A 12,910-nucleotide genomic window follows, 5' to 3' on the forward strand; every position below is an offset into this window, starting at 1 on the left:
GAAGAATGCGGTATCCCCCGCGGCCAAATTTCTCAAAACAGAGGAAGCTGTCACTTGGAGACAATTACAGTATTACAGGCAGACACTTACAGGCCGACACAGGTGGGGGCCGGGGGCGCCCATAGTATACACCTGACCTGATGGCACAGTGTCGGGCTAGGGCTTCCTTTCATGCCCGGCGCCGACCATTGCGATCTTCGTGTGACATGGCGGGAAGAGGTCGCACATGGAGGGCACTTCTCCACAGTTCTGGGATGTGAAACCTGTCTTTCAGGAGAGCGGTATGTTAGATATGGAGTCGAGCAAGAACGCGGCGACCCGACTCCGTGTGCTGCGCGTTTGCGCTCCCTATCGACTGCTAAATCCCTCGCACGGTTGGCAACGTCGATCGGACCGTCAGACTCGGCCAGCGTCTGGAGTACCCACTCTCGAAGACGTCGGCTGCGGCTGACTTGCTTCGTCCATAGCTGGACACTGGATAGGAGCGCGCAGCGGTCCGACCAGCGGCCGCGGCGACAGCGGAGCGTGCGGTAGCAGCTGCTGCGAGTCACGTGCTACGTCACATGGTTACCTATGCAGCTACGCTCCTCTTGTTCAAGGTCATTCGTGCAGACAGCGAAATCGGCGCCGTTAGGCTAGTAAAGCTTGTGTTTTAAAATCCTAGAATGCTCGAAATTATTGCGGTTGTGGCACGGTGCCTATTTCTCTGTTCCGTGCATTCTTTCTTGAAAGCCCGTTGGAGGTGTGGGCCGAGAAGTGAGATTACTATTGCGGCTTTCCTTTTTTCAAAACTGATTTTCAAGCTGCCTGGCGTCGGTATAGACAGTTTGTTAACGAATTTTCGCAGAAAATTTAATCGAACTCCCGGCAATTTATTTGCAAACTTTTCGTTAATTTCAAAAAACGAAGTATTTAGTAAGCCCATCACTAATCCTTAAAAGAGGGTTTTTAAGCAGATGGAAGTTTTTTGGGGCGTAATAATATCAGTGCTGAAGGACGTCAGAAAACAGGCAAACCATGTAAATAATGTAAATCATGTAAATTCTACTTTTCGTTAACTTCTTAACATTTACAGATAGGCACCTGAGCGTTTATATAGATTGGTAGCCGACCGTTAATAATGGCCATTTTGGTTTAGAATTTCGAAAACGCAATTACCGCCGCCACTGTGGCTTACCAAATTTGAGCAATTTACCGCGCAGTTCGAAAACCGCGCACCTGCGGGGAGCCCTAAGCAAGGTCCATGAAATCACGGCACTCTGTAGAGACGTATCCCGTGATAATCGTTTCCTCGTCACTCCATGCCACTTCGTTGCTGTAGCCATAGCCTCCTTTATGCTTGAGGAAGCTATGCTCTAGCGCGGAGGGGGGGACGGTTGTCACGTGGTACCATATCAGACAGTCTCGCGACTCAACTGACGTCGCTTGGAGCTCCACGCAGGCGTGCGGTTTTCGAAACGCGAAAAATGGCCGAACATTGTTGAGGCTCAGCGGCGAGGGTGCTCCCATTCTTGAAATTTTAAAAACTGATATGGCTATTCCTAACTCAAGGTTACAAATCTCTAACCGCACTCAGGCGCCTATGCTTTATAGCTCTGAAACTGATTATTAAAATGTCGTAAATCAACCCAATAGCGACATGATTCGCCTGTTTTCTGACGTACGCCTACAATGGTATTACTGTGCCAAAAAGCACTTTCTTTACTTCAAAACCCTCTTTTTAAAAATTAGTGGCAGGCTTTCCAGAAACACCTGGTACATTAGGTTCGTTTGGTTTTTGGTTTTGAGGAAGGGAAACGACGCAATAATGGTCTTACATATCTCGGTGGACACGCGAAGCGCGCCATAAGGGAAGGGATAAATGAGGGAGTGAAAGAAGGAAGGGCGAGAGAGGTGCCGTAGTGGAGGACTCCGGAAAAATTTCGATCACCTGGATATCTTTAACGTGCACTCACATCCCACAGTACACGGGCGCATTTGCGCCTCGCCTCCATCGAAACGCGGCCGCCGCGCGCGGGTTCCAACCCGGGAACTACGACTCAGTAGCCGAGCGCCATGACCACTGAGCCACAGCGGCGGGTATTCGAATATTTTTTAGGTGCGCCACTGTATTCAATCAGCGAATTGAGTTACTATATATTCGATTCGCTATTTTAAAGCATCGAGTTATCGCACACCCCTAGGGATTGTTGCAAAGCCAAGAATGCGTTTTCAAGGAACGGCTATTGTCCCCGTTGTGTTTTTCCAGACAAGAATCAGCCATGATTTGTCATTCTTACCTTGCTTTGGTCTTCAGCAATTGAGTAGCACAAGCGGAGCACAGCACACAGTCTTCCACCCTCCTGTAAAATAACGGACACCTTCTGGTTGTTGGTATTGCACAATGGCATGTCCCCAAGAAATCGTCGTTCCAGAAATTATTTCTGGGACATCCACAAAACGGCACATATGATTATCAATTCTGCTACGTTGAACACACATAGTTAATCATGACAACCCAGGACGTATTAAGACGTTAGGAAAGATTTTAAATTACGTCCTTCCCTCTCGCAACGCTAGATGTTTCGTTGGCACAATTATGTCCTCTAAGGCGGACGTGCGAAATGGGCGAAACATGCTTACTATTTAAAATAGTCGTTCACAAATGTACCGTATTTTAGCTTATTCTATAAAAGAGCACTGTCTGATTTTAACAAAAGGTTAGCATCGCACAGTACATTCAAACCTTACGAGTCCTTCAGTTCAAAAAAAATATGCACTCTTACTTTGAGCTAGCTTTCTCAACACCAAAAAAACACCTCACACAATTTCGCATTCATTAGAAAAATTTCACTTGTAGAGATAAGGTCACCTAATGAAAATGTTCAGTTGAAATGATTAGCCTCCGTCCGCCAGGGCTTTCAACAGATTGAAATGCAACGTATTTGCACACAGCGACCAGGCATTAAAACTCAAGCAAAACAACTGCGAAAGGCAGGGTTAACAAATGGCCAAGGCTCTTAATTGGCGTAGTTGGTTGCTATAATTCGGCATAGGGACTAGCGCGCAAGGCAGACGCGCGGAAGGATTCCTGACAGAACAAACTCTAGACTTGCGACTGAAATTTTCCTTCAGAAAGGACGTATTTACGCAGGATTTTATCTTCCATTCTCCTTTACTTGCGCCGCTGGTGCCACTTACACTTGCAGTCGCGTCAAAGTTTGGTAATGAAACCTAAAGAGGCACGTGTTACAAAAAGCCACGGGCGTTATTAAAAGTGATGAGACTGAAATGGAGAGAAGAACTCGGTTTACATTGTATGTAATCATCTTTCATGATTTCTCCACCTCTGCATTCCAGCGTTATCACTTTTAGTAACGCCCACGGCTTTTTGTAACACGTGGTTTTTTAGGTTTCATTATCGCACTTTGACGCGACTGCAACTGTAGTCGGCACCAGCGGCGCAAGTAAAGGAAAATGGAAGGTAAAATCTTGCTTAAATACGTTCTTTCCAGAGGAAAATTTCAGTCCTAGTTTAGCGTTTGCCCTGTCAGGAATCCTTCCGTGTGCGTCTCCTTTGTGCGCTAGTCACTACGTCGACGATAAATGATTCCAGCTGCCGTGTGCCAGTTTTTCTTTTATTTTACCTCCAACAAGCGCGCACAACGCGTACTGCCAGGAAGATCTGTAGTGTTTGTTTCTTCACGCTCAAAGCAGCCGGCTATCTGCTTTATCCTTTTTCTTGTGAATCGAGTTGCGACCAGACTTTTCTGGAAGGATCGCAGCAACGCGCAAGTGCTTGCTTAGAGTTTCGGTTTGTCGTAGTCGCTTTTGGTGCCTTATCTAGATGGTTCCTAGCCGGCTTTAAATTTAGCGCGGCCGAAAGCGGCCGCTGAGCTGTTCAGTTCTTTGTGGGCGCAGGTTCGCCCATTAAATAGATTTCAATTTCACGCCACCCTGCTCGCTTATTGTCCACGTCCTTGTCACAACCACGTGAAAATATTCATTATGGTGTTTAAACTGCAGCAAAATGCTTTTATGCAGCCCTGAAAGTTGATCACTGTTCACAAACTTTCACAGATTTTATGGTATGACGTACCTTATGGATCTCTGCTGGTAAGTTGAGGGTGATTATTGTGCTCTTACATGCCCACATAATATCTGTAGCGACTCGCATCGCTTTACCGTAGTCCCAGGGGTCTAAAGAATGAAAGAAATATGCGCTCTTGAATAAAATTTATGTGCTCTGTTAACGGGTCTTAAGTGAACTCGAAAAGATGCAGGTAAATGCAGTTGTGTTTTTTATTAAGCTATTTTAAATTAGGCACTGCTCTTATTTACCTGATGCTATCACGTGTCTTCGTTGACGGTAATCGAGCCTCGAACAGGTATGAGAGTTAAAAACTGATGAAACACTGATGTTCATCTGATGTCCATGCTGACATTTTGGTTAAGCCTTTCTGCGCTGGCAGTTGGCACAGCTGCCTACTTGAAGGCATTAGGCAAAAATGTGAGCAAGGTGCACGTATATGTGCATTGCCATGTATAGGCGGGCCGAGCAGCGATCGCTCAAAAAGAAGTCGGAAATTCACGCTAATATCTGCTCTGCTACGAGAATTCAAACTATGTTTTATTTATCAGCGAGGGCCTTGGGGCCCTCGAATTTCCAGACGAGCGGTAGGCATCGCGAGAGAAAACTTATGGTAAGGAACTTCACATCCGATAACACCCACAACTTGCACCGGCCTGTAGATTCGAGACTACAGGCCAGTTTCCCATTTAATTTGCCGCTTGTCATGCTAGTCAGCAGGTCCAGGACGAAGATGGACAGTGTGGAAGGCCTTTGATTTAAATTGGCCTTCAACTGCTGCGGTTGCAACTGAGTTCTGCTTGGACAGCAAAGAATAAGGGTGAACAAAGCGACGAGGATGAGCCCCGGAGCGCATATAAACGTCTCGCTGGGATTCTGGGTGAATGTTTAGTTTTTCAAGCGATTATTCATTTCATTTCATTTATTCAGCCTAAGGACCCTTTCGGGCATTGCATAGGGGGGGGGTCAGGGATTATAATTATTCAAGATTGGCTATGTATGCACATAAACAAAAACGCAGTTAAAGGTAACCATCGAATGCATAGAAGGGAAAAGTGTAAGAAGAAATAAAGTAATTTCGAACCTGTGTATTTATACAATAGATATATAGATTTGAATGATTGCACAAGGCTATAACAGAATTAGATTTGTACATGACGGGAAAAAAAAACAAGATAAGTAGTCTAAAAGAATGAATAACAACGAAGCAATCAAAAGAGCCTAAGATTAGATACCTTCTAAAGCCTTGAGGAAAGATGCATGATTAAATATGGAGGCGACATCTGCAGGCAAACTGTTTCATTGTGAGATTCCAAGTAAAAGAGGTGAATATTTGAACAACTTTGTGCGCACAAATATGGGGCTATGGAGCTAATTTTAAATTGGTGGTCTAAACGAGAAGATATGTGGGCAGCAGGACGCAGAAACAATTGTCAAAATTCTGATGAACCATGATATACATTGTGCATCAACGATAGGCGGGCATTTCGTCTTCTAATTTGGAGGGGCAATTAGTTAAATTGTTGCTTAAGGCTATTTACGCTGGTTCGAAATGAATAATCGTGGGCAATAAACCAGGCTGCTTTATTTTTAACTGATTCAATGGAGTTTACTAGGTAAGTTTGATGAGGGGGCAGATGATGGAAGCGTATTCGAGTTGGAACTGACAAGGGATGTATAGGCTAGAAGTTTTGTTTGTTGGTTAGCTTGATACAAATTACGCTTCATGAAACCTAATGTTTTAGTGGCCTTGTTAATAATGTACTCAATGTGAACATTCCAAGTGAGATCAGAAGATAAATGAACTCCTAGATATTTAGTGGATGATATATGTTCAATGGCACAACTTGTAATGCAGTACGTATGAAGTGCAACCTGTCTCTTTTTAGTACACATGAGTGCTTTCTTTTGTCAATATTTATTTGCATTTGCCACCCTGTGCAGTTATCAGAAATAGCATTTAAGTCATCTTGCGAAAAATTGTGATCACGACGATTTTTACTCGGATGGTAAATGACGCAGTCGTCCGCAAATAAACGAATACTAGAGGTGATGTTGTAATGCAAGTCATTTATGTACATGAGGAAAAAAAACGATCCTAGGACGGAGCCCTGAGGTACTCCTGATTTCACTGAGACAGGAGTAGAGACATTTTTGTTAATGACAGCCGACTGAGAGAGATTGGTTACAAAATCTTCAATCCATTTGATAACCTCAGGTGACAAATTCAAAATGTGAAGCTTACAGATCAATGGATGGCGAGGAACACGATCCAAGGCCTTAGCGACATCAATGAAGATGGCGTCAATAGGATGAGACGAATTAACAGATTGGTGAAGATCAGTCAATAATTCAAAAAGCTGTGATTCACACGAACGCCCACGTTGAGACTCGTGTTGGTTAGATAATATGAGCTTGGAATTCACCAGATACTGTATGATTTGGGAAGATATAATGTGTTCCATGAGTTTGCACGAAACGCAAGTGAGCGAGATGGGCCTGTACTTGTTAAGGGAATTTATTTTGCAAACTCTACAAAAAAATCTGTTGTGTGATACTACAGGGCGATGGAAACAATAGGTTGCCGCAGTGTGCAGGCAACTATGCGCTCTTTTATTTGTGGTCAGTCGGCCTTGGCTGCAAGACGCAGGGTACTCCCGAAAAATTAGCGTAACGATTAGCCCTTCTTGTGTAACGCTGCACTGTAAGCCGTGTGAGCTATTTTTTCGTAATTCGACTAATTACGGACGGTACCTGTCTTTTATTTTCATTTATTGCTATTCACAACGCCTAAACTACCATCAAATACGTTTTTTTTTTATCTCGAGTTCGGGTTCGGGCTCCTAACCCCAAATGCAGGTTCTGTTGCGAAACATAAACGTATGATCACATATTAGGGTAATGTAAAGGAGAACCTCCACCGGAAGATCTAGTACAAGTTCCTTCCTTTGAGCAATAGAAGGCCGTTCTGGTAAGCTCGGATCCGAGCATTCAAGCTTTGGGCACTGAGTAGGCCACTAAGTTCGCCGCAAGCCATGGGCTGTACGCCATCTAGCATGGACTGTATGCATCTGCATTTTCACGGCATACGCATTTTCTAATCCAAATCATTCTTAAATGAAAACATCCACAAGGCACTCTGAAAATGGTAATTTTCAGAAAGAACAAAAATAAAATATCGTGAAAGAGAATAAATAAGGTATAACATTACCACTTGCAGAAGGTTCATCCTTGCTGACACCCACACTACTGTTCGTGGGAAAAATTAATGGCCCGAAACAAACACTCTTGGCAAGCGTTGTTGGGCTTCTTAAACGTGAACTACAAAGACTCCGCAGGGAAAGCAAAAACTCCTGTCATTTTTGCGCGGGCGGATCTAAAGGTGCATTGTAATCGGCGATGCGCAGCACGGTTTAATGCTCCTTGAACCAACACTCGTGGTTCTATGGGGATTTGGAATCAAATTCTAAATTCGTACCGGCCAAGACGAATTCTGTGCGTCTTCTTGGATTTAGGGCTATGCTGCGGATCATCGATTCGAATACAAAACAATACATACATGGAAACTATTTAAGCACCTTTGTGTAGAAATAATAAATAACTTTAGCATAAAATTTTCAGCACAAAGCTCAACAGTAGCATAAGTAACTTATAAGCAAATATTCACTGGTCACTACAAAAGACGTCCTAATGTCACTGGTTGCAATAATTTATGGCCACGGTCAATGAGATTCAACTGTATTCTGAAAGAATACTATTGCTTTATCACAATTGTAATCCCGGCAGAAAAATATTTGAGTGATATTATGGCGATAACATCAAAAAGAAATCCAACCAGCAAAGGCAAAAACGAATAAAATGATACGATGCTTTGTCATCGGCTCAGTCGTTACTATATTCCTATTAAACAAAAAGGCGAGATTCGGCGTTATCTAGAAAACCATATTAAAAAAATGTAGCGAAAACTTTCTCAATCGTACAGTGCACAAGTCAACAGCTTCCGGTTTTAGACTTTCAACGTTTACGGCTATGCAGAAAAGCAGGGTGGCGACACAGCTCTTTTCCATTGCCATAGCTAATCGCCGGATGTTCGACCAGCCTTTCTTTGAGCACTTTTATACGTTTGTGTCGAGGCTTTTTTTTTTTTGCTTTTGATGGCTGCAAAACAACCGAGATTTGACTTTAAGCTTGCTTTCGCAGAGTCAACCGGCACAGAAAATAACGAATGCTCGGCAGCTGAGCTGCTCTGAAGTAGCCTTTGTTTACATTTAATCATTCATCATTCTCGTCTCTTCCAGTACTTAAAACAAAAGCAATGCTGCAAGGAACATTATTACAGGCTGACGACCTATATTCAAGCGCCATGTTTACAGTTTTTGCAGCTGCCTCTAGCAGCGCGAGTCTACGTAAATATTTACTTGACAGTGTTATCTTTATCATGATGCTGACAACTAGACACACGTGTCGAGCAATATGTATATACTCAAGGCAAAAGGCAGCACGAGTATGGTAAAGCTGTGCAAACGTTGCTAGGCAAGGAAATTATTTTTTTGAAGGTCATAATTCTGTTACCTATCTTCGGTGACAAACACAGAGCTCTTCAGTGAACACAGATCCATGGCATGAGTCTTCTGCCTAATAATCATTAAACACATTATTCTGTTTCGACGATGGATGTAATAAAAATACGTATACAGTGAAACATCCATAATATCTAATGAAATCTCTCATAACGCAATCACTTTGAAAACTACTAGGCGAATCTATATCAACGTTTTTTACTGTTTCTCTGAGAACTGTACTTTCTCTCTAAAGGTCATTAGAACCTACGCATAGTTCGCCTCGCGCCTTTTTGCGCAAGACGAATTAGGCGCCTTCGGCTTAATTTTTTAGGATGGCGGCACATCCTATTCACAATACCATCTTATGTAGCTCCTTCAAAGCCTTTCTTGAAATGTCCCGTGCGCCCTGTACCACTTTGGGCGAAGCTGGCTAGAAGCAGTGAAATATAATCTTGTTAATATTCAGTTGCCGCCTGTCAGGCGTTTTAATAGAAAATTAGCTCATGTGTTACGTTCATTTTTTAACACTAATGTGTGTCCTTCTGCAGCAGGACTGATAATGACACTTCATTAGCCTCCTCTTGATTTAGCTGTGCGCAATAAAAGTTATAACATAGATCCTTTTTATTTTATTTTCCTTACACTTTCTGGTAGTTCTGTTTTGCTGGCACTTGCTGTGGGGGCAAATCCAGCTGCTGAAGAGTCTTGCTACGTGAGCCATTTATATGCACTTTACCGCGCTGTGACGACGAAGACGCTGGAGGATGCAATTAATTTATGAAATTTTGTTAAGTGCTCATCTGCTGACTGTGCGCTACTAAAATCAGAGAAGCTGTGGGTGGCCACGCAATAAGCACAAATTGACCAATGATAGGAAGCATGGAATAAAAGGTGCAGTATAAAAGCGATAAGTACCGAGGAGGGTATACCTGTCTGTAAAGCATCCTCAGGTCACCGCTGCTTGCTCAAGTACGCTGGTATCCATTCAAATATCCGTAGGACTGTGCCGGGCCCCACTGTTGCAGCGACACGGTTTCGCCATTTACAACAAACTTGTCATAATATCTGTAGGGTCAGAATACTTCTCGCAAAAGCAGACATGCTTGGAGTCGAAGCTAAATCCACCACAATGCCCGCTTCCACATTCACGTTGCTCGGCGTCACTCGGCATACAGAACAGCGAGACCCTCTGCTGTTTACCTCTCTAGCTGGAGCGGCAACCCGTAATGCACTATTCGCCATCGCAGGTTAGCGGGACGCATGTACTGTACGTGTTCATTAACGATGATCAACAGAGAAAATAGCTGCTGCCTCACCGCCAGTAGTCTCGCGGCTTCACTGACACTCGATTTCTCGTGTCTTTGCCCCCACAGTACTCTTAGCGTTTCCTCGATATCACCCATAGCGTACTGGAGAACTCTCATGACCATAGTAGTTATTAAGAATCGTGATTGGGGGAAGCGATTCAGTCCAAACAACTACTTTAGAAATGATTGCACTAACTGCGTTCTGCACAGTCGTTGCACATGCAGTTGCACGCTATTTGCTCTTTTGTTTTCTTCGAAGCAATCGACCAAACTCTCTAGCAATCAGTACTCAAGTAACAAAGAACTATGGAAAACCATTTTTGTACTCATTTTGTCTTTTTTTAATTCTGGCAAATATATTTTTACCGCGGAAGCGATTCAAGGCCGACATATAAGTCACATCACTAGGCCTTCGGCAGCAGAGTGAACACGAGCAATACAGCCAGTCATCAGGCACGCAGACACCAAAATAGTCGAATACATAAACATACAATAATAGCCAGAAACCGCCACGCAAGAGAACAATATTTGCTACAGTAAAGGCAGTAAGAGTTAAAAAAGCGAGCATTCTGTCGCCGTCCTCCCACGCCTTTGGTTACAAGGCAAAGTGGCTGCGGTAGAATTCGATCCCACGCCTCCTGAAAGATCGGTGTCTTAATCCAGTGTGAAAAGAACGAATTATGCATCTCACCTGCCTTGGGCTTCCAGTTCATGGAACATACTTTCAGCATTGGAACACTCCCTAACATTTTCGAGCATGCGATGCTAATAACCTTTAAAGGTGTACCGGGTCAAGTACGTCGCATGGAAGATATTCACGTTTTAGGCAGAGACAAAAGCATATCACAAGAGAAGTCCTGAGTTCATGATCAAGAGACTAGACTGGAGCAAATGCACCTCTGCCAAGGGAAGCGTCAGGTTTTTAGGTCACATCATGGACCGAGTCCAAGATTGTTGCGCATAATTTTTCATACATATTATTGGAAGGTACTCTTATGAAAGTATTGAAGCTAATGGCGCATTCTTCTGATGCTCAACAAAATGGTTTCGTTAACGTTTGCCCATCGCTTGCATCCAGTAGTTGAGTCTGCTGCCGAAAACCAATGGGGAACGTTCTTGAGGATAGCAGAAACGCATATAGCAAAAAGATGCAAACGTGCCGAGAGGACGTCTGCGTGTGTTTTGATTGTAATAGTTGCCTGTTAAGATATATTAAAATGTTCGTTCATAAGCAGCTTCTTGTTGAAAAATGCATTGTCCGGATTTCTTGGTATGTGCAGAAGCGTCACAGCAGACCTTAAAACAACAAAAACGATCATGAAAATTAGTCGCCGGGCTGAGGCAAAGCTGCGCTCTATTCTGTCCATGGTGAATCACCTGGGGAAATTCTTGCCTGATATCGCCGTTATAGAATAAACAGGGGATAGCCTGGAGGCGACTCCAAACCTATACATACCTGAATTCAGTGCTCGTGAACGCAATGTTCCCCGAAGTGGCATCGTCTCAGTGTGAAAAATGCGGCGAGAAGGGGTCCCTCGAACCCTAACACATTGTCTGGAAATGCTCTTTTTCCATCAGAAGGGCACTGAATATCGATAGTGAAGCAGCCTGGCAAGCCCTGCGGATTTCGGACCCGGAGACCCAGCGGAATCTCGTCCGACTGGCTGAGGAGGCCCCCGAGGAGCAACACAACCCGGCCTGCTTCCAAGGCAGTGTCTCCCCCTGACATCCTAGGCCTGAGGCCAAAGGGTGTTGGGGCGCGCACTTTCTCTATTGGACATTAGATGTTTGTTCTCTCTATCTGTGCCTGATATTCGACTCTTTTAGCTGGCGGTGTCGTAGCGTCCCTCAGGGGCACGCGTAAACGGTAGCGCCATCTAGGGACAAGGCTGTGTTGAAGAAATTTTCATCCATAATTACAGATAACTGGTGTGAATGCATTGCGAGCATTTTTTCGTTCCATGTAGAAAAATTATGCAAATAGAAGAAAATGTAACAAGTGATTAAAAGCTAGACAACTGCTTCGCCAAGTGTCGTTATAGCGAGGTAAACACACTGCATTTAGTTAGACCTAAGACCTTGAATTCGAATTCGACCACTTAACCGTTATTGGCAACGACTCTTCGAAGTGAGTCGGTGACATATAGTTTAGTGGCACAATGTAACTAAACTATCATCATTCACTATCTTTGGACACGTCATTATTCGCAGACTGCAACGAACCTGTTTCGGATTTTCGTCTGACAAAAAAGGCTCATTTCTACTTCAGACTACTGTGTGGCTTAGTGGTTATGGCGGCCGGCTACTGACTCGAAAGACGCGGGTTCGTACCCCGTCACTGCGGTCGCATTTAGATGGAGAAGAAATTCTAGAGGCCCGTGTACTGTGCGATGTCAGTGCACGTTAAAGAACCCCAGGTGGTCGAAATTTCCGGAGCCCTCCACTGCGGCGTCTCTCATAGCCTTAGTCGTTTTGGGACGTTAAACCCCATAAACCAGCCGACCAGCCAACCAACCAACCAACCGACCGACCGACCGACCGACCGACCGACCGACCGACCGACCGACCGACCGACCGACCAGCCAGCCGGCCAGCCAGCCGGCCAGCCAGCCGGCCAGCCAGCCGGCCAGCCAGCCGGCCAGCCAGCCGGCCAGCCAGCCGGCCAGCCAGCCGGCCAGCCAGCCGGCCAGCCAGCCGGCCAGCCAGCCGGCCAGCCAGCCGGCCAGCCAGCCGGCCAGCCAGCCGGCCAGCCAGCCGGCCAGCCAGCCGGCCAGCCAGCCGGCCAGCCAGCCGGCCAGCCAGCCGGCCAGCCAGCCGGCCAGCCAGCCGGCCAGCCAGCCGGCCAGCCAGCCGGCCAGCCAGCCGGCCAGCCAGCCGGCCAGCCAGCCGGCCAGCCAGCCGGCCAGCCAGCCGGCCAGCCAGCCGGCCAGCCAGCCGGCCAGCCAGCCGGCCAGCCAGCCGGCCAGCCAGCC

The sequence above is a fragment of the Amblyomma mixtum genome, chromosome 8, assembly GCF_055824585.1.
Source record: "Amblyomma mixtum isolate Tamu chromosome 8, ASM5582458v1, whole genome shotgun sequence".
Taxonomy (NCBI): Eukaryota; Metazoa; Arthropoda; class Arachnida; order Ixodida; family Ixodidae; genus Amblyomma; species Amblyomma mixtum.